This window comes from Aythya ferina, assembly GCF_964211825.1.
Source record: "Aythya ferina genome assembly, chromosome: 2".
Taxonomy (NCBI): domain Eukaryota; kingdom Metazoa; phylum Chordata; class Aves; order Anseriformes; family Anatidae; genus Aythya; species Aythya ferina.
This window is the reverse complement of record NC_140297.1, coordinates 12,874,603-12,898,802: the sequence shown is the minus strand read 5'-3', so window position 1 is coordinate 12,898,802 and position 24,200 is coordinate 12,874,603. Positions and strand designations below refer to the sequence as shown.

Sequence of the window (24,200 nt, the reverse complement as noted above, 5' to 3'; positions counted from 1 at the left end):
AATTCTGAACATTCTTATTCTTTGTTTGTTGTTGAGATACCTCTCATTCTGACCAAGATTTTTTTTTTTTTTGATTAAAATATGTTTTTCTCTTTCCCTCTCTCTCTCTCTTTTTTTTTTTTTTTTTATTTTTCTTTTTTCTTTTTTCCTTTTTCCTTTTTTTTTTTCTCTTTTTGAGCCTGTGGTGGAAACACAGGTGTCTCTAGTTAGGCAGATGACACTGGATCTACAATTTGTTCTCTGATTTGGAGGACTGAATCTAAACAACATATTGCTTTATAACACCAAGGTTAAGTGTTTTAAGGGTAGTACTTTCTCTATTATTGAAAAGGCTCCATTGTATTTGATATGTAAGAGTTTGCCTGAAGGTGAAGTCTCTCTCTAGCTTCTAAGCTATTAAGGTTCTCCCTCAATCCAATAAATATTTAATTACTCCATACAAAAGAAAGCAAATTTTGACAAAAGAGGTTTTTTCCTCTCCCCACTATACAAGGAGTATAATCCTTTATCTTTGTCTTCTTAATTCTTCCTGAATTAGTCACCTATATAGATGGTGTGAATACTGCATGTGTTACTGAGGGCTGTGAATTCCAGCTGGTGTCCTAACACCTGAAAGTTGATGTTGTAATACTAGGTTTAAGGGCCTGCATGACATCTAGGCTATACACAGAAGGGTGTTGTCACAAGAAACTCTTCATTTAGATAAAATTACTGTGATTCATAGTAATGTGAACCAAGATATCTTAATGAAGATCAATCTGCATGTTTTAGATTTTTTTGTAGGGTTTGTAGTGTGTGGGTAGAATATTAGAAATAGTTTCACATATCTTTAGCTGTCCTAAAGGTATGTGTCAGTCAGAGGGTTTTTCTGTTTAGCAATAGGGTGAAGAACAAGGGATTTTTCTTCCCAATTTAAGACAATGTAAATTTCTGTTTTTGAGAGAATACAGACTAAAAACAAAGTAAAATTTAGATATTCAGTGTAATCTGAGGTTAATTAAGATGAATCTTACCCTCATATTTCAGTCTTTTGGTCACAGCTCCACCACTTAACTTTGGGAATGGAAGCAATATAAATTCTATAAAAACAACTGGTTCTATAGAGTCCAACCTGAAATTATAGTGCTCAACCTATTAACATGAGTTACTGGATCTTGAATATATCAATGGAAATAGAAAGGTTTGAACAGATTTGAATAGATGAGCAAAATTGACTAGGATGGTCAAAGTCTGTGAGGAAAAGTTCATAATGCTAAAAGTGTGTGTTTAGGGGAAAAATGTCCCTTTGTACTTTTTAGCTTTAAGCTTCATTAAATTTAGATAAATGATTTAACATTTACAGTGGAGTTACATGTGAAATGCAAAAATGGTGAAAATATTTTAAATTCTCTCCTGATATGAATAAGCTTTCTAGAATTACGGAGGTCCCAAGAGGAGGAACTGAACTGCAATATTCAATTCCATAATTTAATTTATTCAAAATTTCTTGGAAGAAACACACTGAAGTTATAAGACTATTTCTTATTGCCCTGACAGAACAGGCTGTAAATTGACTTGATAGGGGAGCCTCTCGTGTCATTCTTTTTTATACTTGAAGGGAGTTGTTGGTCTTCCATATGTTAAGCTCAAATATTATCATAGAATGGAATGGGCTGGAAAGAACCTTAAAGATCATCTAATTTCAAACCCCTTGCTATGTACAGGGATGTCACCCACTAGATCAGGTTGCTTGAGGCCTCGTCCAACCTTGTCTTAAACACCTCTAGGGATGGGGCATCCACAGCTCCTCTGGGCAACCTATTCCTGTGCCTCATTACCCTCTGAGTAAAGAACTTCCTCCTCTAATCTAAATCTCCCCTCTTTTACTTTAGAACAATTCCCCTTTGTCTTATCATTATCTGCCCAAGTAAATGGTTGCTCTCCATCTCTTTTATAAGCCCCCTGTAAGTACTAAACAGCTGCCATAAGTTCTCCCTGAAGTTTTCTCTTCTGTAGGCTGAACAGCCCCAGCTCTCTCAGCTTTTCTTCATAGAAGAAGTCCTCCAGCCCTCTGATCATCTTTGTGGTCCTCCTCTGGACCCACTCTAACAGCTCCACAGCATTCTTGTGCTGGAGGCCCCACACCTGGATGCAGAACTCCAAGTTGGGCCTCACAAGGGCAGAGCAGAGGATGACAATCACTCCCTTCCCCTGCTGGCCACTCTTCTGTTGATGCAGCCCAGGATGCAGTTGGCCTTCTGGGCTGCACACTAACTGCTGGTTCATGTCAAGCTTTTTGTCCACCAGAACTTCCAAGTCCTTCTCTGCAGGGCTTCTCTCAATCTGTTCATCCCTTGCTCTGTAATGAATTCTTCACCCAGTCTGTAGTGGTGTTTTGGATTACCCTGACCCAGGTGCAGCACCCTGCACTTACACTTGTTGAACCTCATCAGATTCACATGGGAAAGTAGGAACAAAAGTTCCTACTTTTGTCTAGTTAACTTCATTGATAGCTTGGTCCAGATATTAAAGTCAGAGTCACATGTCTAATCCATTGTCATTCTTACATAAATTCTCATCTGAAATGTCCAATTACATAGTTCAGAGCACAAATCAACAAGAGAAATGTTGTAATCAAATGCAGAGAATGTTTACTGGGGTACACCTGTGCGCATATTTATATACATGTATGTTAATTTTAATATTTCCATTATAAACAACAACAACTTACCCTGTGCCTATTTATAATGCTCATGAAATGTTCAGAGATTTAGCTAATAACACATTAGCACTTAGCCAGCTGGAGAAATGGTGACGGTTGCCAATACTTAGAATTCTTCTAATAAACAATAGTTCCTCCCCCTCTTGAAATATATGGAAATGGACTATTGTTATTTTAAGTGCTGCTGTACTGAAATGGCACCTGTGCATGCTGTAATATGGAACATTGCATTCCAAGTGAGAAACAAAGCTCCATCGAACTCGGTGTCCCAACCTATTCTCTGCAGAATCTATGGATGTATTAACGACAAAAGAAGGAAAAAGAAAAATGTGACAGAGCAGCTATCTTCGCTGCTTTGTGAACAAACACTGGACCATGTTTACCTATCATTTATTTTACCCATAGTATAAAAAGACTGAGCATATCTGTGAAACACTGAAGACAGTCAGGAGAATGTTAGTTTTTCACTTTTTTTTTTTTTTTTCCAACTTCTATGCTAACAATTTAGGCATACCTCACATTCCTGTTCACTCAACTTCTTTGATTAAATTTCCATTAAATTACTAGTTGTTGTTTTTTTGTTTGTTTGTTTGTTTCTTTGTTGTTATTTTTTTTTTATTTTTTTCACAGTTGTTCTTCTACTGTACTTCAGTAATGAGAAAAACACAAATTTGTTTTTACAAATCATGAACTGACAAAATGTGGTTTTATTACTATTAAGATAATCCTCTACTTAATTTCCTGCATAAATCTCTCCTGCCGCAGTGCAATTTATGAAATAGTCAGTTTTATAGCCAGTAGAATGGCTAGTTATGGTAAGACAAAATGCTGTGGTATACGGCTTTTTACCAAGAAAGTGGCATGCCTCTGTAATCATTTAAACTCCTAAATCTTGAGCAACAATAAAACAGCACTTCAAATATATTTATTCAGGTGACTAAGGGATTTTTTTTTATTTTTATTTTTAGTTCTTAATGAATTTGAAATATCAGCATTTCTCTTCTTTGTCACGTTGGTGGGCTTTTTGTTGTTGTTGTGTTTTGTTTTTTTTTTTTTGGGGGGGGGTCTGTTTTGTTTCAGTGGGGAGAACAAGCAGTTCTGAAGCTTCCTATTGTGTCATATAATATAGTATAAATACAAATATTTATGATCATAATGAATTGCAAAACACCACCACGAACAGTACATTAAGAAAGCTAAAGAAATCAATCTTATTGGTCTGTATCCTCCTCTAATATTCAATAGGTGAACCAATATCACAACCAAAACCATTTTTTTTTTAAATACATATAAAATTCTCCAGGCATAAATCTATTTGGACATACTGATATTCATTTGTAAGACAAGTGCAGTGGTCCAAGAGGCTGTAAAGTCTGGTAAAAGACTCAAACAAATTACTTTTACAATGCACAGATATGTTATGATTCAGATTGTTGTTGCTTATATGTGTACACATAGAAGTACATTCTTGTGTTACTAATGTCCTCTTAGTTTAGGCTCAGGTTCTGATTTGATTAATATATATATATTATATATATATATAAGTATATGTGTGTGTATATATACACACACACACACACATATATATATATATATATATACACATATATATATACATATATATATATATATACACACACATATATATATATACTTGGAATTGCTCCAAAAGAAGGTTTTGGTTCTAGCCCACTCCAGATAAAACTAATGTATCTTCTCACATCATATTTCTGAAGACCTTTCTGTGTCCAAGAAAACCTTTCTAAGTATTTTATTCGGGGGTACAATCTGCTAGATATATGACCATTATGCTCACTGCAATTAGCATATTAAATCAGCATTTCAGCAGTGTTTTCCCCAACCTCTGGAACTAAACCAAAAAATAATGTTAAATTGTTCTGACGTGTTATAACATGCCATTTTTCCTCAGGAGGGAAAGAAAAAATAAAAATAAAAATAAAAATAAAAATAAAAATAAAAATAAAAATAAAAATAAAAATAAAAACAAAAACAAAAACAAAAATAAAAATAAAAATAAAAATAAAAATAAAAATAAAAATAAAAATAAAAATAAAAATAAAAATAAAGATAAAAATAAAAATAAAATAAAGTCTGATCAAAGCCAATTAATAAGATTGGAGTTAAATGATTTACATACTGTAATAAAAAAAAGTTTGTTACAGTCAGTATAAGTATAGATCAGTTTATCTGTGAGGCTTTCCCATAAATGTCACTTGCCGAAAAGCACTGGAATGACCTCTGACAGTCTACTTAACTTGATTGTGTTCTTGCTTCTATGTTAATTAGAATTTATGTGGTAAATATTTACTAATAGCCCTCTGGGTAAAAAAAATAAGAAGTCTTAGTCTGTTTTGCTAAAGTAACATTAATCTAACAGCCCTTTCAGAACATAATCTAGATAGGTCTATCTTAATCAAATGTCTTCTTCCTCTACCATTTTTAGAAGCAGAAGTTTCAGAAATGAGATGTCCTCATCTATATGGAGGGGTTAGACCCAGCAGGACCTCAGATATTGCTGTACCTCCATACTGCCTGCTCTAGTGGGAGTCTGGTTTCAGACATTCGTGTTTAAGCCTGCCCACATTCATCGTATCTTCCACCAGTCCCCATCACATCACTAGTGTGTTCAAGTTCTGTTCTTCCATGCTGAGTAGCTGAGGGAGCTGGGATTGTTCAGCCTGGAGAAGAGGAGGCTCAGAGGCAACCTTATCACTCTCTGTAGGTACCTTAAAGGAGGCTGTAGCGAGGCGGGGATTGGTCTATTCTCCCACATGGCTGGTGACAGGACAAAGGGGAATGGGCTAAAGTTTTGCCAAGGAAGGTTTATGTTGGATATTAGGAAGAACTTTACCGAAAGGGTTGTTAGACATTGGAACGGGCTGCCCAGGGAAGTGGTGGAGTCACCATCCCTGGAGGTCTTTAAAAGACATTTAGATGTAGCACTTAGTGCTCTTCCAACCTAGATGATTCTGTGATTCTGTAATATGTTCTTCCAGTGCCCTACTTACTTGTGTCAGGGTATTGTAGGGCATAGTGCAGGCCAGGGTCTGCAGAGCTGGGCCTGCGTGGAGGACATCTCCCTGTGGTATGCAAGACACAGCATGGTAGCTGGGAGACATCATGGTAAGCCCCAGCCCCACACATTGGGCAACTTCTGGGGACAGGACGGGATAGACCTGCACAGGATGTGGGCCTGCAGATGGACCTGGCTCTGCAGGGCCCATGGTTGAACAAGGCAGAGTAGTGGGTAGATGGAGACTGGCCTTGTTATGGAATCACTGAGACAGGGACTGAAACAGGGCTGAAATGGGGTCTCTCACCACTGGGTGAGATGGGGGATGCTCCAGGGGTCCCAGCAGGGACAGGAAGGCCCCTCAGTGCTCTCAGCCCTTACAATCAGCAGAAAACCTGCCATACCACAGGCTCTTGTTTTTCATATTCTTAGAGCTTGTCTGGTTTCACTCAACAAAAATTTTGCTTAAAAATAAAATGCAAGGTTGATTAAAGAGCAGGATAGAAGTTAATATTTTTAATGCCAGGTTAAATCAGTAAGACATTCTTATCAGGAATATAGCATTCTTTTTATTTGTAGTCTTTCTTAAAAGTTCAGGAACAAGTGACATTATTAGATGCATGAGGGAGAAGGAAAGGAAGTGTTTCTTAGTTTAAAGACAAGATCAACGACATGAAGAGATGATAGCAATACATAAAGAATCATTGGAGAATGTTACTGAGCAAGTATTGTCAAACTTTATTATATGGAATATCAAAACATTTAGTTTTTAACACAGATAATGGGAACGTCCATAAAAGACAAAAGATTGGATTGAAAAACTATCTAGCTATTCTTCAGAGCATACCTCAGATAACAATCTAGAGGCGTCAGGAAGCAGATTCTTCTGTTTTCTAAATTATATTTTAAATTTGTAGCACAGAACTGATTACAAACAGTTATGATATATGTACTTATGTAAGTAGGGAGAGATCCAAGTGAATGGAAAGCTTTATATCACCGTAATGACTCAGGATATTTAACAAAACATCTGAAGTTCTAAGCTTTCATTGTGCTTTCTTGTTTCTTATTGGATCACACCTGTTTTTCTTGGGTCAAGTATTAAGTTAAAAAGAAAATAAAAGAAAACAAACAAGCAAAAAAAGGTAGGTAGTTCCTGAATTTCATCCTACACTTACATGCAATATAGGATCAGAATAACTGTGTTATACTTAGGGGATTTCTTTTTGTCTAAGATTAGAAGGACTAGAAAATATATGTTGGATCCCAATAAGACATTCTATTAAATTATTAGTATCTATGATGGAATCTAGTGTCACTGAAAAGAACAACAAGAAAAAAGATGACAAGTCTTGTCAGGGCTTCTCTAGTGATGGGGGCTTTCTCTCTCTGATGAGATGAAAACATAAAGGAGAAGTGAAGCCATTTTCAACATGATTCTGTTAATACATTTAAATGACTGTTCAGAGAACAGAATAGTGTGCTACACTGTATTAGATTCAAGCCAAGCATTTCTGGTCTTTTCCAATGGTGCTATCTGTTAAATGAAGATTGAAAATAAAATCCATATTTAAATATCTATATAGTTGTTCCAGTGTTTCTGGCATTTGGGAAGGTGGGAGTGCAGAAGGGGTTAAGATTTTTTCCTAGAAGCTTACAAGAGCCTGCAGCTAAAACCTATATTTTTTTAGGTAAAGATGCATTAAAAGGGATAATTTTTCCCTTGAGACATCTACAGTTTAAGCAGACATCTGGGTGGGAGGAGAAGAAAGGAGGCACTAAAGAGGGTCAAAAAACAGGTCAGTAGCAAAGCTATGAAGAGAAGCCAAGCGTCATGTCATCAACCCTAGGGCCTCTAGGCTAGAACAGCTTACTTGGGAAATTTCATTGATACCTTTTTTTTATCAAAATCCACTCAACAGAAATAATATTTTGCTCTAATTCTCTTAGGGCAACCAGGCATGCAAAGATGCTCCATGGCTTGGAACTGTAATATAGCGCTGCAGCTGTTTCCAGAAACACCAAGAAAACATGTGTGTGTTGGGAAGGAGGGTTGGAGGGAGAAGGTTAGAGATCTCCTGGAGGAATATGAAAGACATAGCATGATTGCAGCTTCTTACCTCAACTGCCAATCCAGCCTGGAATCTGCTCTTTGAGTAACCTTGCCTTCTGCCATCCTATTGTTCACTATTCATCTCCTGCCTAGGCTTTTAAAGCTTTGGCTTGGACAGGGATTATACAGGTGGTCATGTAATCAGTAGCCAAAGAAATACAACTGGGGGAATCCAGGCAGAGTTCAGATATATTTTCATTAAATAAACTGTTGCATACCTTGTGGGAGGGAAATAGGACTTCTCTCACTATTGGGCTTTCTCCTTTATCTTTAACTTGTTGAAGTCAAAAACCTACAGCTGAACTTGTATGGAAAATTTATGTTGAAATCAGCAGGAGATTTGCATATGTTTGCTATATGACCCAATCAGTGTGTAATCTACTTGTGTTCTGGTTTTAATTAGGTACAGATGGGCAGCCAGTTTCCAAAATAAATAGTGATTCCAATGAAAATGGTCTTTACCTATTCAGAACAAACCTCAAACCATTTTTTTAAAATGTGTTTTATGTCTTTATTTGTGCCTTTTTGGGTTTCTATTTAGTCAAAAGTAGAAGTACCATATTTCATGTGTTGCGTACTTCCAGCTGTGACCAGAGAATGAACATGAACTCAAAAGAAAATCTGTTCCTAAATAGTTTTTCTGTTTGATTTTGTGACTCATTAAATAGTTTATCTGGCCACCTAACATGTATTTTTTAAAACTTTAGACATTAGCCGTAATCTTTTTACTCCTATAAAGTGATTGAAAATTATAGGAAAATTGTATTTTCTTGAGATATTGCCCAGAATAGAAAATCTCTTTCCAAATCTTAAACTAAAGCTGATGTTGATATAGTTGCTACAGAGTACGAATCAATAAGTATTTTCATTTATTATTCATTGTGGGTTTCTTATGCAATAGTTTGAGGCAGGATATGGTTTATATATCAATCTTATTACACATAAGTGTTAAATGTACTGTGATTTATATGAATAAAAAACGCTCTTCCGATTATTTTTTCCTCACCACTGAAATTGTTTAAGAGAGCTATTGCGTTATTTAATGGATATGTTTCTGTAGTCTAGTTTAAAATAGTTTAATTGACCAACAGTTACAATAAAACAATGATATTTTATCTTCATCTGAGTATTTTACCTTCCCTAATGTTTACCTTCTCTCTTGCTTTGCCTGTTTTGAAGTTAACATAGTTAAAAAGACTGGAAAGGGAATTATAAATTGAGCAGTAATGACAGTGAGGGTCTACATTATTCTAATCAAAATAACATAGATTCTTTCATCTTCAAGGATCTCAGAGTTATACATGATCTTTATATATTTATGTCTTGCCAGTACCGTTCTCATCAAAATGTGTCTACATCTTCTTTGATGTCAAAAAGTGCAGTGTTTGTCTTCAAGATTCCCAAAATATTAAACACATGGGAAAGAGAGGAACAAGAAGAACCAGGCATGAGGAGATGTACTTGCACCAGAAGGATAAGAACTACGTTATGAAAAATGTTGTCTGGACTGGGTGGCCTATTACAGGAGTTTATGAAAGGATTTAAAAACAAGGTGAGCACAGGGTAATTCCCTTTTTGCTATACTCTTACAGTTCCTAGGAATCAGTAACTAAACACCTTCCCAAATCAAAGACTTTTTATATTCATATCCACTAATGGATGTGTTCACCATTTAATTCTACTGTTCCTTTTTGAATACATTACAGTTTTATCATCCATAATAATCTGTAGCAACAAGATCCAGTGTGCAGTGTGAAAAAGTATTTCTTTGTTTTCTTTTTGTGTTTAGTTAGCAGAACCAGGTCTGCGAAAAACATACATAATACTATGCGAACACACTAAAGTGTATTATGAACCTTTTTCTTGTACATAATCTTTCTAATCTTTAAAATACTTTAACCAAATAGAACCCAAATACGAACTGGTGATATCTCCGTTAGTGTAGCTTCTCTCATGAACACTGTCAGTAAGGAATTCTGACTCAGCGTACAAAACATTAAGGTAAAACTGGGAAAAGACAAGCAATACCAGTGGTATTTGTACTGAGAAGAGTTTATTTTCTTAACAAACCACTTAAAATCATGATTTATGCAAGTCTGAAGTGAGTGAGATTAAGTAAATCAGCTAATATGAGATAGTATGGCAGCGTATTGCCTTTGACAATATAATTTAGCCTTTCAGTTCACTGATGAGAAAGGCTTTGAAGATGCATTTTTCCTATAATATTGTGGAACTAATTTTTTTTTTTTTTAAAGTTAATGATGACCTGATTACTGATCACAAGCACATCCAAAACGTCTGTATTTATTTGTCACACTTCTTAACTCCATATCCCAGTGGACATTTCTAGCAATTGTAGAAGGAAATAAAAAGATAGACTAAGCTCTGGGTTTCCTCTCTTACTAGGGATGGCAGAATCCTTTCTTTTGTTCAGGCAATTAAATTCTGTCCCAATGCATGAAGCTGTCAGAAAAGATTGAAAATCTGATTATTTAATCCTTTAAATTCTTTGAAAAACCCCTTCTGGTATATATCAGAAGTAACTTCACTGAACAGTTTTGAGAAGACAATCTCATCTTCTGCATATGCATATACATAACTTTTTTATTGGGTCAATAAAATAAAATAAAATAAAATAAAACAAAACAAAATAAAACAAAACAAAATAAAATAAAATAAAATAGGCTTGATTTTTATTTATTTATATATATAAACTTTTATTATAGTTTTTACATTGAAAACTATCCTTAAGCAAAATCCTCAATTCTGTATAACTCAATGAGCTGATCAGTTGCTTTGGATGTGTATGCAAGAGGGCTGCAATTCCATGACAGTTTCTGTTTGTAGAAGACAGAACCCTTCAAGCTGATAGAATATTCAGGAACAAAAATATATACTATAATATGTGCTATAATAAGTAGCACAGGCGTATCTCTCAATCTTAATAAAAAGGTGGCATTGAAAATAAAAAATGCTCTGTAATTAAATAAATAATTTCTGTAACTAAGTATTTTTTCCATACATTGCCCTTGTTTATTTATCCTAATGATACCAAATATGCTAGGCAATCATAAATTTACTTCTCACTAAATAAAAAGAACAACTTGTAGAATTAATACATTTAGCCATACTTTTATGTTTAGAACCCTGTTTAACACAAATGTGAAGTTTGCACAAATGACACTATCCTACAGATGTAGCTCTAACACAGTATGTGGTTTATGCTGAGCCATTAGAGCTATTAAAGCACGTTAACATTAAGTAGTGTAATAACGTGAACTGTGCTTTCTGCATTACTGAAATGTTTCTTTCCTTAATACTTTTATTCTGTATGATTTATTATCATGCAGCTGAGCTAATTTCAGTATTGCATGGCCAAACATTTTGGCCCTGTTTGTGCTAGTCATAAGTCTCTGAATAAAATTCAGGTTGATTAGACAGTTATCTTTGGCTGAACAGGTGTGTTCATCTGAACAATGAAAACACACACTATCACTGTACCAGACTGCAATCTGAACAAATTCTTTATTTCTGTTGTATTGAGTGCTTTTTGATGAATAACTCTTGGAAAAAATATTGGAATACTTGAAACCGTTCACATGGGTTTTCTTGTTTTTCGTTTGTTTTGTTGTTGTTGTTGGTTGTTTTTAAGAGAGGCCATGACTAATACCAAGGTCATGGAGTGACAGACAAAGCTTAAACAGAAAAATTGAGTTGAAGTAATTCTCCTAAAGAAGCTCAGCAGAGAAGTGGCAGCATCAAAGTGAGAATTTCCCAGGTTAGAGCCTCTCTTCAACATTGCAGTTGTTGTTTTCAGTGATTTATTTGTCCCTTCTGTAGTTGAATTTTATGTTAAAGAGTAGTAAACATTCTTTCTGAAGTATAGTTGAATGTCTCAGATAAACTACTGACAGATAACGGTACATTATACCTGACTAATGGAAAATCTTTTATTCTGTAAAGGTCATGGTGGTTTTTTTTGTTTTTTTTTTTGCCTTTTTTTTTTTTTTTCTGTTAAATAAAGCTTCATGTCCAGTTCTAGCAATAACGTAGCTGAGATGTTCTTACTTTATCCTAAAATAAGTACATTACAAAACTAGAAAATCTTCTCTCTCAGAACAGGACTGCACTGAAAAGTGAGAGAGCAAGATGTTTCTGAGCAAACCAACATTCAGTGCCAAACATAGAATGCCACATTAAAGATTTTTTTTTTTTTTTAAGATAGTGACACCGTGGAGCTTCTAGTACTTCTTAGGCTATCCTGGCAAACCTTTGGGTGTATATTGTGTGTTATCCATTTCAGAATCACAGAATCACAGAATCACAGAACTGTAGGGGTTGGAAGGGACCTCAAGGGATCATCGGGTCCAACTCCCCCACCAAAGCAGGTTCCCTAGAGCAGGTTGCCCAGGTAGGCATCCAGACGGGCCTTGAATATCTCCAGAGAAGACTCCACAACCTCCCTGGGCAGCCTGTGCCAGTGCTCCATCACCCTTACCATGAAGAAGTACTTTTGCATGTTGGTGAGGAACTTCATGTGATCCTGTCCCCACACACCACTGAAAAAAGGTTGGCCAAATCCTTCTGTCTCCCACACTTAAGGTATTTATAAACATTAATATGATCCCCTCTCAGTCTTCTTTTCTCAATGCTGAACGGACCCAGGTGTCTCAGCCTTTCCTTGTAGGGGAGATGCTCCAGAAGTGGTTTTCATTTCATTGAAACCACAAAGGCAAATAGACCTCCCTATGTGTTGTGGTTTAACCCAGTCGGCAGCTAAACACCACACAGCCATTCACTCACCCTCCCCCCTCCCTCTCTGGGATGGGGGAGAGAAATGGGAAAGTGAAGCCTGTGAGTTGAGATAAAGACAGTTTATTAAAACAGAAAATAATAATAATAATAATAATAACAACAATAATGATTATAATAGTAATGTGTACAAAACAAGTGATGCACAATGCAATTGCTCACTACCTGCTGACCGATGCCCAGACTAATCCCGAGCAGTCCGGCCCTCCTCCCCCGGCTAGCCACCCCTATATATTGTTTAGCATGGCATCAGATGGTATGGAATACCCCTTCGGCTAGTTTGGGTCAGCTGTCCTGGGTCTGTTCCCTCCCAGCTCTTGCTGCACCTCCAGCCTGCCTGTTGGCAGGACAGAGCAAGAAGCTGAAATGTCCTTGGCTTGGTGTAAGCACTGATCTGCAACAATTAAAACATCAGTGTGTTATCAGCAGTCTTCTAATCCTAAACCAAAACATAGCATTCTACCAGCTACTAGGAAGAAAATTAACTCTGTCCTAACTGAAACCAGGACACTATGTCAAATCTCTCTCTTGCTCTGTTTTGGTCTTTCACTTAAAGACAGCAATGCTAAGGTCCTTGTTTTCAAGAGTAAAATACCACATAATGAGAAGGAGATATACTTTATGTACATCTTCTGTTTATCAAAAGAGAATTTCCCCTTACTTTGTAACTTAAAGGATACCTAACGAGCAATTTCCTTGTAATACTGTCCTTTATGTTGCATTTGGTAATTCATAAAAACTCATATAAGGACTCTGATGCTCTAAACATATGACACTTTATATCATGCCTTAAAGATAAAAATAATAGCTAAGCATAATATTAAATGGAAAGCAAAATGTAATCCAAACAGAGTTAACAACAGTAGGTCATGACAGGCTTTTCTGAAAAAAAGTCTACTACAACTTCACACAAAGAATGCATCAGTTCTCTACTACCCAGAGTTCTGTAAATGTTTCAGGTGTGTCACACAGAAAGCTGCTTAGTGTCCAGTCAATATAGAAATTAAAGAAGAATTGTAAGGCCGGTGGGGAACTAATCAAAAAGAAGATGACACTGGGGACTATTAGAAACATCAGACTAGAGGGTAGGTACTAGCCAAGTTACTTGAGGATCAGGTTCCATTAATTATCTTTACATAGATGTTAAAAGCATCCTGGCGTTACAAAGCTGGAAGCAGTGTCAATATCAGAGAGAATTGAGACTATATATGCAGAGCATGCCTGACAACCCTGAAGACTCATGCAAAATGCTAGGTCATGCACTTGGCAGAATTTTATGTTACATCCTACATGCTGAATATAAATGAGAAGGAGGAGGATGGGTTAATGATAATATGTAGCTATGAAATAGGCCAATCCAGAATAATCTCTAGGATGATGCCAGGAAGATTTTAAGGCATCTTTAAAAGATGCCTTAAAGGAGAACAGTTTCCTGACAAAGTTAGAGATAGAGAAATGTTAATGCCCATTTTAAAGGACTTTGTGGGACTTGACCTGAATTATTGTGTTGCTTTTTTTTTTTTTTTTTTCTGTTTTGGTCATGCATATTTAAGAATAACTCCATCTCTGAAAGATGTAGTTATGGTCTCCTTATAGAATACCATTTGATTAGAAGTGAAAACTTTGATTATCTATAAATAAATTAATTAATTAAAATGTGGTGTCTTTCTGTTTTTTACAGAGGATGATATGAAAATAATAGAAGAATTCAATTTGCTGCTCCAACAGTAAGTGGCAATATGTATGGATATGTTCTAAGACAGAAACTAGAAGGTTTGCATGCATTACAGCAATTGGACATTACAGCAATGTGTCTCTTAAGCTGTATGCAAGTAACAAGCACTTCAAGTGCATCTTTCTGCTAGAGCTATAACATGACCTACAACAACCCTCTTCTAGTGTAACGGCTGTTTATTATTCTAAATCCTTAATTATGCACTCCAATACAGCAGCAGAAACTAATGGATACAGCACAACAATGATCTCACTGTGTTTCCAGTCAAACTCCAGATCCCTAACTAAAGCCACTTTTCTCTGGCCTATGAACAGCTTTGGAATATCTTCCCAGAGGTTTCTGAAGTATATGAGGCAGTATTCTTATGAAAAAGTTACCCAGAATTAAAACCAAATGTTACCCAGAATTAAAATGTCCTATGTGATCTAATACAGTAAAGTGAAACTATATGAATCTTACCTGGTACTGAGCTAAGTTTCACATTCAGTTTGCTGCTCCTGCGCTATGACAACTGATTGCAGGGGTGGCAGAAACAGGTTAATCAGTTCAGACTACTGAATGAATTGAACCTTCTATATATTATCTACTGTATATATGTTATCTATGTTTTGTTGCTCCCCATTCCTTATTACACTAACAACTTAGCTAAATGACAACTGTGGTATACAATAAAATCTGTTGCTGAAAGTATTTGGTTGAAAGCCCTTGTTCATGAAAGAGACATTCTGGGGAACACAATGGACTGTAAACCTAACTTTTAAATGGCTAAATATAACCCTGACACTGACTGATCGTCAGAGATGTTTACATCTGGAAATAGCAAAGAAAACAATATAAGGAAAAAGGAGATGGAGAGAAGTATAATTTAATCCAGTTTGCTAGCTTTTTAAAAATAATTTATATATTTACCTTTTTTTTCTGTATAGTCTAATTTTTACTTTTTTTTTTTTTTTTTTTTTTTTTTCTGAGTGCAATGAAACTCTTCATTAAACTGTTATCCTCTAAGCCTCAGAAGGAAAAAAAAATAATTAATATTTCAGAGCAACTTCACTTACTTTTAACAAGAAACACAAACTCTATGAAGATAGCAAACACTTTAACGAACAAGCAAAACAAAACAAAACAGAGAATTCATAATTTTATAGTGTGAGCTATTCCACATAGCATTAAAAAAAAAAAAAAAAAAAAAAAAAAAAAAAAAAGCCCATGCAGACCTGGTAGATCACTGAATATAGTCCATAATTTTTCATGTTTTAAACAATTTCTGTTCTCCATCCAGAAATTAATGGGTTTAACCTTCTTCATCAATTGAAAGTTTTGCCCATTCTCTAAATTCATTTTACCATTTGCAGTAGTCTGGCCCGTAATCCTCACCCGATATTCTCACCCACAGGCAATCTTCTCCACAAAGTTAATCAGAGGACATTACTTATCACATGACCATACTTACCACAGTAAGATAGGAAGGTAGTGGAGACCAGGCAGCATCAGCAGAAAAGCTAGAACTGTCCTTCCTATTTTATATTTATTACACCTTGAGAGATGGAGGGATAAAAATAACACAGGATAAGATCTAACGCAGGAGCAAGCTCTTACAGAAAACTGACATTTCATTAATGAGACAGGGACTCCCACTATGGCTATATAGGGCAGCAAAAGCTGTATATTCCAAATGCTAAAATACTCACTGTAAGGTTTTTGGCCTTGTAAATGCAATATAACACACATCCTAGACAAATATTTGGTGCATAAAAACCAGCAGAAAGGAAACAAAAAGAAGGAAAAATAGTTTTCTTAGAGTTATAAAGGTTGTCCTTTATTTTTTGCCTAACTGTCAAATCTGGAAATTTTACCTTAAAGTAAATGTCTTTAATACCTGCACAAACTACAATAAATACAAGAGAAATGTCATTGGAGAAGGAGGAAAAGCACATTTGCCAACTATTTCATTTGCTCCCCATCCACTCTTCATAAGTGAAAAAAGCTAATATCTTGAAAGCTTATGAGCTGAATGTCTGTATCCCATCATGAATGCTGTTATTGATTCTGCTCAGTAGCAAAGTGAGTGAAGAAAAGCAAGGATTCGAATGTAAAGCAGGTGAAACAGCTTTTGACATCTACTTCACAGTTTATTTTACACTGCTTCAAAAGTAGCTGGCTCTCCAATGCCATTAGTGCTGTTTAGATGAATGGGCATTGCAATGGCAGATGGAATTCTCTGATGACAAATGCAAGGTAATGAACACGGGAAGGAATAAATTGAAATGCTTACACATATTACTAGGTTGTAAATTAACTCTAAGCAATTACTCAGGGAAAAAAAATAAATTGAGGATCACAGTAAAAATTTCTGGCCAATATACTGTAGGTATGGTAGATGAAAAAGGAAGTGCAGTGTTGAAATATATCAGAAATGATATTGAAAATAATTTAGCTACTTTCTCATGGGTTTCTATTGGTCCTAGTAACCATGGTATTTGAGAATCTCCTACGCAATGCCATAAATATTAAGAAACATCTGTGGCATAAAATGTAGTTTCTGATGTTTTATAATGTGCCCAGGCTTCAGGTGCTTGTGTGTGTGTACATGTGAGAAAGACAAAGGGTACTTATGCTCATGTAGATTATATTTCTCTCACAGAATTACAATGAGCTACAGGATAAAAATATCAGACTTGTATTAATCTTCAGTTAGTATTCCATATGCTGTGATGATACCATTTAAATCTGGCATACAAATAAGTTTTATTTGGCTGGTACATGTTATGGAAGAAAGAAATAGTTCATCTGGGCAGCGAGCCTGTTGCAAGAAACAACCTGATTACCTACATTTTACCTGAAGTAATTAAATGATAGAATAATGATAGATTTAGGGCAGCCTCTGCTCTCAAGATATATTAGATCTAAAAAATTCAAAAATAGAAAAATCAGTTCACTTTTATTTATAACTCAGATGGCTTATTTTTTCTTGTTGTTCCTCAGCCTGAAAGGATTACTCATTTTATGCTTTGAGTCTGCTTATTTTTCTGAAAGTTTCCTGCCAATTGACCCTCATTGCCTTTAATGACATAGCTCCCAGTGTCTGGATGTGTAACTTACATCCACAGTAATTCTTTTAAAATTCAATGATATTAATATTCTTAATTAAATCGGCTAGGGAAAACACAGCAGTACTATTTTACAATGGAAAATAATACTTGGGGAATTAATGATTATGAATGTCACTGAAGTTTTCTTTTCTTTTCTTTTTTTTTTTTTTTTTTTTGACTGAATTCTCTAGGAAGCCTGTTGCAGTGTTTGACCACCGACACAGTAAAGACTGTGGTTTTTTTGTTTGTTTTTTTTGTTTGTTTTTCTAATATCTAGTCCCTGGTACAGCTTTGTGCCATTCCCATACATGCTATCATTGGTTACCATGGAGAAGAGATCAGCACCTCCCTCTCCACTTCCCCTCCTCAGGAAGTTGTAGACAGCAATGAGGTTGCCGTTTAGCCTCCTTATCTCCAAGCTAGACAAAACAAGAGTCCTCAACCTCTCCTCATAGGATGTGCCTTCCAACCCTTTTACCAGTTTTGTTGCACTCTGAATGTATTAATGTATCTTAACTTTTATTTATTTATTTATTTATTATGAAGCCCAGGACTGCCCATAATATTCAAGATGAGGCTACACCAATGCTAAATATAGTGTGAGGATAACCTCTTTTGACCAGTTGGCTATTCTTTGTTTAATGAACACCAATGCGTGTTTTGCCATCTTGGCTGATAATTAAATATTGTTTGAAATAAGTGTTTTATCTGAACTCAAAATAAAGAAAATCTTGTTCTTAGGAAATTTTGACCTGGGTACTGGTAGGTAGGGTGCTCTAAGCTGGAACAGCACCAAAATTCACCATGAAAATGTCTATTCTCTATCCAGGTTTCTTCATAAATTAAATGTATAATATAGAGTGTAATGGATTTGATGGATCGACTATTTGGTGGATAAGGAATTGGATGGATGGCTTTATCTAGAAAATTGCAGTGAACAGTTCAATCTCCAGGTAGAGATTAGTGAGGACTAGTATCTCTCAGGGTCCATACTGGGACCAGTACTCTTTAATATCTTTATTAACAACATAGACAGTGGGATTGAGTGCACACTCAACAAGTTTGCTGACACCAAGCTGTGTGGTGCAGCTGACATGCTGGAGGGAAGGGATGCCATCCAGACAGACCTTGAGAGGCTTCAGAGTTGGGTCCGTATGAACCTCATGAAGTTCAACAAGGCCAAGTACAAGGTCCCGCAGCTGGGTCAGGACAACCCCCCCATATCAGTACAGACTGCAGGATGAATGGATTGAGAGCAATGAGGTGGAAAAGGACTTGGAGATATTGGTGGATGAAAAATTGGACACAAGCCAGTATGCAATTGCAATCCAGAAAGCCAATTGTGTCCTGGGCTGCATCAAAAGAAGAGTGGCTAGAAGGTTGAGGGAGGTAATTCTTCTCCTCTACCCCGTTCTCATAAGGCCCCACCTGGAATGCTGCCTTCAACTCTTGGGCCTCTAGCACAAGTAAGACACCAACCTGTTAGAGTAGGTCCAGGCCACAAAGATGATCAGAGGACTAGAGCACCTCTCCTGTGAGGAAAAGCTGAGAGAGGCTGGAGTTGTTTACACTGGAGAAGAGAAAGCCCCAGGGAGATCTTACTGAAGCCTGTCAAATCTTAAAGGAGGCTTATAAGAAAGATGAGGAGAGACTCTTTTACAAGGGCCTTAATACAACAACGGGGTAACAGTTTTAAATTAAAAGAGGATAGATTTAGATTAGATATTAGGAAGAAATTCTTTCCTGTGAGGTGGTGAGTCACTGGAACAGGTTGTCCAGATAAACTATGGGTGCCCCATCCTTGGAGGTGTTGAAGGCTAGGTTGGATAGGGCTTTGATTAAACGCATCTAGTCAGAGGTTTCCCTGCCTATGGCAGTGGGGTTGGAACTGGATGATCTTTAACATCTCTTCCAAGCCAAAAAATTCTATGATTCTATGAAAATAACAAAAGATGTGAAATACACATTGGTTGTTTGTTGTGACTTTAAGGATTAAAAGGAACTGAATGTCTATAATTTATAAAGATAAGGAGCTCAAAGAAGATACAGATGCACAGTGCAGCTATAGTATGTATTACAGAATACAATCTTTTGCACATTTGGGAAGGATCCAGTGACATATTTGTTGCATTTCAAGTTGGCAGAGGTATTCATTTTAAGAAAGACTTGAGTTTTCTGGAGCCACCTTAAATCATCATTGTAGGAAAATAGTCTCTATGGAGATATTCTAGTTACAGCATACTTTGCCACCCCTCCCTTTTCCCCTTTACTTTAAATAACATGATTTAGGTTTCTTTGTGTTTAATAAAAAGAAGAAAGAGAAGATGAATTAAACAAGGATAACCATATAGATGTAGGAATGAAGGGGATATTCTGGGTTATCAAGTCCTGTTCCCTTTGTAAAATTATTTTCATAGTAGTATATAAAATATGTCCGTAACATTCTCTGATGCTAAATCCACCTGACAAGGAATTGTCCATGCCTAATTAATTTGTATCTCTTCTTCTCCAAAATAGACCGCATGTTAGGAATGGTCCTAAAAACTTTCCAGATGGCCTGGGAGTTATTTGGGAGAGTATTAGAAGGTCTGTGACAGGGATGTAGGTAATTATGTTCCCATGCTCTAGAGGGTTTCTTAGTATTAATTCGATTACTACTATAGGCCTAAGTAATACTTTTTTTTTTTTTTTTGTGGTTTAACCCAGTAGGCAGCTAAGCACCACACAATCATTCACTCACAGTCATTCCTCAGTTGAATAGGAGAGAGAATCAAAGTTGGTTGAGATAAGGACAGTTTAATAGGGGAAAAAAAAGACAAACAAACAAACAAAAACAAGCGATGAACACATAAATTACTCAACACCAGCCAAAGGATGCCCAGCAAATCTCTGAGAAATGTCAGTCCCTCTGGAGAAATCCCCCCAGTTTTATTGCTGAGCATATCATCCTGTCATGCTACTGTGTGGGACATGCTTTTGTCCAGTTTCATAGAATCATAGAATCATTCAAGTTGGAAAAGACCTTTAAGATCTTCTAGTCCAACATTTAAGTTTGGGTGAGCTGTTCTCATTCTGTCCCCTCCCTTGTGCACCCCATCCTCCTCACTGGCAGGGCAGTATGAAAAGCAGAAAAGTCCTTGGCTCTGTGTAAGTGCTACTCGGTAACAATTAAAACATCACTGTGTTATCACCACTATTTTCATCTTAAATCTGAAACATGGCACCATACCAGCTACTATTAAGAAAAAATAACTCAATCCCAGCCAAGACTAAGACACCTTTATATGTTGATTGAACTGTCTTGGAACTGCTTATTTTTTTGTTCTTACTGTAAAGCTTTTCTAGAAGTTTGCTTCTTTACTGAATAAAATCTTTTCTAATTTCCATTACAAATTTATTCATAGCTAGATCATACCCTTTTGTTCTTTTTAACAATGCTATACAATAGTAAACCAGTACATATTCTGATTTATCAAACCCATGATTTATGTAAAGTAAGAGGAAAATCACCAAGAATGTTGATAACGAGTTCAGAATCAAGTTGTTTGGCACTGAATATTTGACTAAGGCTGCTGCCAACATTTCCTGTAAATTAACTTTGTAATAGTTAATGGGATGCTTTATATCATTACGATCAAGCAGAGTACATTATTGAACCCTGTGGTTTTTGTCTGGGCTTGTGGACCCTAAAGACATAATGAAGAACGAGAAAGTTATGTTAACTATTTACTACAGCAATATACTTAGTAAATCAGTTCATGTAATAGCTTCAAAATAAATTATCATTCTCTTTAATTTTGAATCAATTTAGACTGAAAATTCTTGATGGAGAGCATTTGTAGGATTTAAAAGTATTTAAAAGTTATAGAACTGAGTGTCTAATTCTCAGCCTGACTGTGCATTGCTCATTTGAATATCCCAATTAACATCTTTGGGATGGTGGTACGATTAAGTGTCATTTGGTATGTAGAATCTTGTCCAATATAACTTTGCCAACAATTTACCAACAGAAAATTTAAAGTGGTATGAAAAATGTATAAATCATCAACCTGAAAATAAACTGTCAATCCGATCTAATCATATTTTAGTCAAATAGCTTTTTCATCCTGATATATTTGCAGGATGAAATCCAATCATTCATAAGCCAGAATCTGTTGAAAAATACAGCTTTTGAAAAATCTGCTGAAAATATAGGTTTTGGTACATGTTCTGTTCCAATTTCTGCATGAATATTCATGCATATTCATGCACATATATAGGCTCACCTTTGCCTCTGGGTTAAGCTAAGCAAATTCAGTGCATAAGTCTGAAATTTAACCAGAAGCTATTCTGTGAGTTGGAATCATGACTCAAAAGATGCTATCCCCATAACCACAGCAAACAAATTTTCACACCTGTGAAAACAATTCCATTTGTCATTGCATGCATATAAGTATAGACTTTATAGCCACAAAAGTTGGGAAATTTTTATGTAAGTGAAAAAAAAGTACATCTTCAAATTTAGTTTACTTGTCCAAAAGAAGCTTGTTCAATTATAAATATGCAAAAAGAGGACAAATGATGAAAATTAAATGATGATGAGTTTGGAAATTAAACTAGCTCATCCTACACCACCGATATCCTAAAGTCCCTACAAACTGAAGGCTCAGAGAGTAAAGCTGACTAGGTACCTTACAGACCAATATAATAAGATCAAGAGACTGGATACTCAGATTGTTGTCTCCCCGTCTGCCAATGGTTCATGTTCCAATTATTCCTATCACTTCTGCTTACTTTTTCTGCTTGCTTTCCTTCTGTATTTCTCCCCTGCTGTGCTACATTAGAAAAGTGAAGTGCATGCTGAGTTCTCACAGAGCCCTCCTCCTCTGATTCCCCATGCCAACCCCCACCACCCCCCAAAAAAAATAAAAGAGAGGGAAAAAAAGGAGAGGAGAGGAGAGGAGAGGAGAGGAGAGGAGAGGAGAGGAGAGGAGAGGAGAGGAGAGGAGAGGAGAGGAGAGGAGAGGAGAGGAGAGGAGAGGAGAGGAGAGGAGAGGAGAGGAGAGGAGAGGAGAGGAGAGGAGAGGAGAGGAGAGGAGAGGAGAGGAGAGGAGAGGAGAGGAGAGGAGAGGAGAGGAGAGGAGAGGAGAGGAGAGGAGAAAATAATAGGGAGAAAATAATAGGGAGAAAATAATAAAAGAAAATAGAAAAAAGGAAGGGAAGGGAAGGGAAGGGAAGGGAAGGGAAGGGAAGGGAAGGGAAGGGAAGGGAAGGGAAGGGAAGGGAAGGGAAGGGAAGGGAAGGGAAGGGAAGGGAAGGGAAGGGAAGGGAAGGGAAGGGAAGGGAAGGGAAGGGAAGGGAAGGGAAGGGAAGGGAAGGGAAGGGAAGGGAAGGGAAGGGAAGGGAAGGGAAGGGAAGGGAAGTACTTTTAGTAGGAATGTGGGAATCATCATAGCTAATGCTGAAGATTTATTTATTTATTTATTAGGGAGTGCTAAAGAACTTCATATTTTAATTTCTTAAGAAAAAGAAAAAAAAATAATGACATATTTCTCTTAACATTCTAAGGGTTCCAGTTATTTTGAGATAAATAAATAAATAAAAAAGTACCCAAAGGTTTTCTACCTTTATTTAGCATCTGAAGGAACTTTAATTTTATTACAATCTGTCTTAAAATAAATAAATTAATTAATTAATTAACCAGTTAAAATTTGATGAAATGTTAGCTAAATTAGCCAAGCTTAGCACTCAGCAGTTTCTTCAACTTAGGCAAGATTTTTCACAGGCATACAGATAATAAGGCAGAACTTCTCTGAAATTTCTTGAATACCTTGGAAAATCTATGATAAAGATTGAAAGCTGCAGAACTGTTACTGCATGAAAATTATCCTTTTAAGTAATTAATTTCTTTAAAACTTCTAAGAATATAGAACAGCATGGAAGTATAAAACATTTTAAAACATTGGCCTTTTTGAGAACTATTCCAACTGTTTAGAGGATAGTAAGTATTAATTAATTACTAAATGTGTTTTTTGGTATAAGATGTAGACCATAAAAGTCATTAGTTGTCTTACAATGTAACTTTAAGGAAATTTACTTTCTTGTGCAAGGTTTCTAAACTGTGCCCTTAGAACCCAGACTGCTGACCTGTCTTTAGCACTTTGGTACAAATTCATTTGATGAAATTTACTATTCTGAACCAATTGGCCCATGATCTTTATCGGATGTGAAGATCTAGTCCCAGTGAAGCCCAGAATACAATTCATCCCCTAACTAAATAACTGTCTAAAATAGGTCAGATGAATCACATTCTGAAAGCATTTAATTCTCTCCTTTGACTATTAAGAGAGATTTAGGTCACTGGCTGTGATGTTAACAACTGCATTATGGAAGTTCAGAATTGTAGGTGAGAGAAAATCCAGACAATGTTTTCTGAATTAACTTACCACTATGTTCCTTTTCTTTTGGTGGGGAAAAAAAAAAAAAAAAAAAAAAAGTTCACCCACTTGCCAGAGAACTGTTAGTCTTTGATTGCCACAAAACTCCTATTTTTCTGGCTTCCAGAGAATAAATATTTCTTTTTTCCACTTACTCTAGGTCAGTTCTAATTATTGATGTATTTTATGGATATGATGAACTCAATGTTTATGATTGTAGATTTGATAAACTCAAACAATTGAGTGATATGATAAAGCTGATCAAGATTCAAGTCCAGTGAGATATTTGATTCTCAGGAG

At 36.0% G+C, this 24,200-nt stretch overlaps 1 long non-coding RNA gene across 1 annotated transcript in view; it reads left to right on the top strand.

The window, feature by feature from the left end:
* The window catches only part of LOC311431592, a 104,634-nt gene that overhangs the window by 76,751 nt on the left and 3,683 nt on the right, over positions 1–24,200 (top strand). The window contains exons 2-4 of the long non-coding RNA XR_014689544.1: positions 9,179–9,400; positions 12,152–12,450; positions 14,342–14,387. This is a non-coding gene — a long non-coding RNA (uncharacterized lncRNA). The remainder of the gene's footprint in view (positions 1–9,178; positions 9,401–12,151; positions 12,451–14,341; positions 14,388–24,200) is intronic.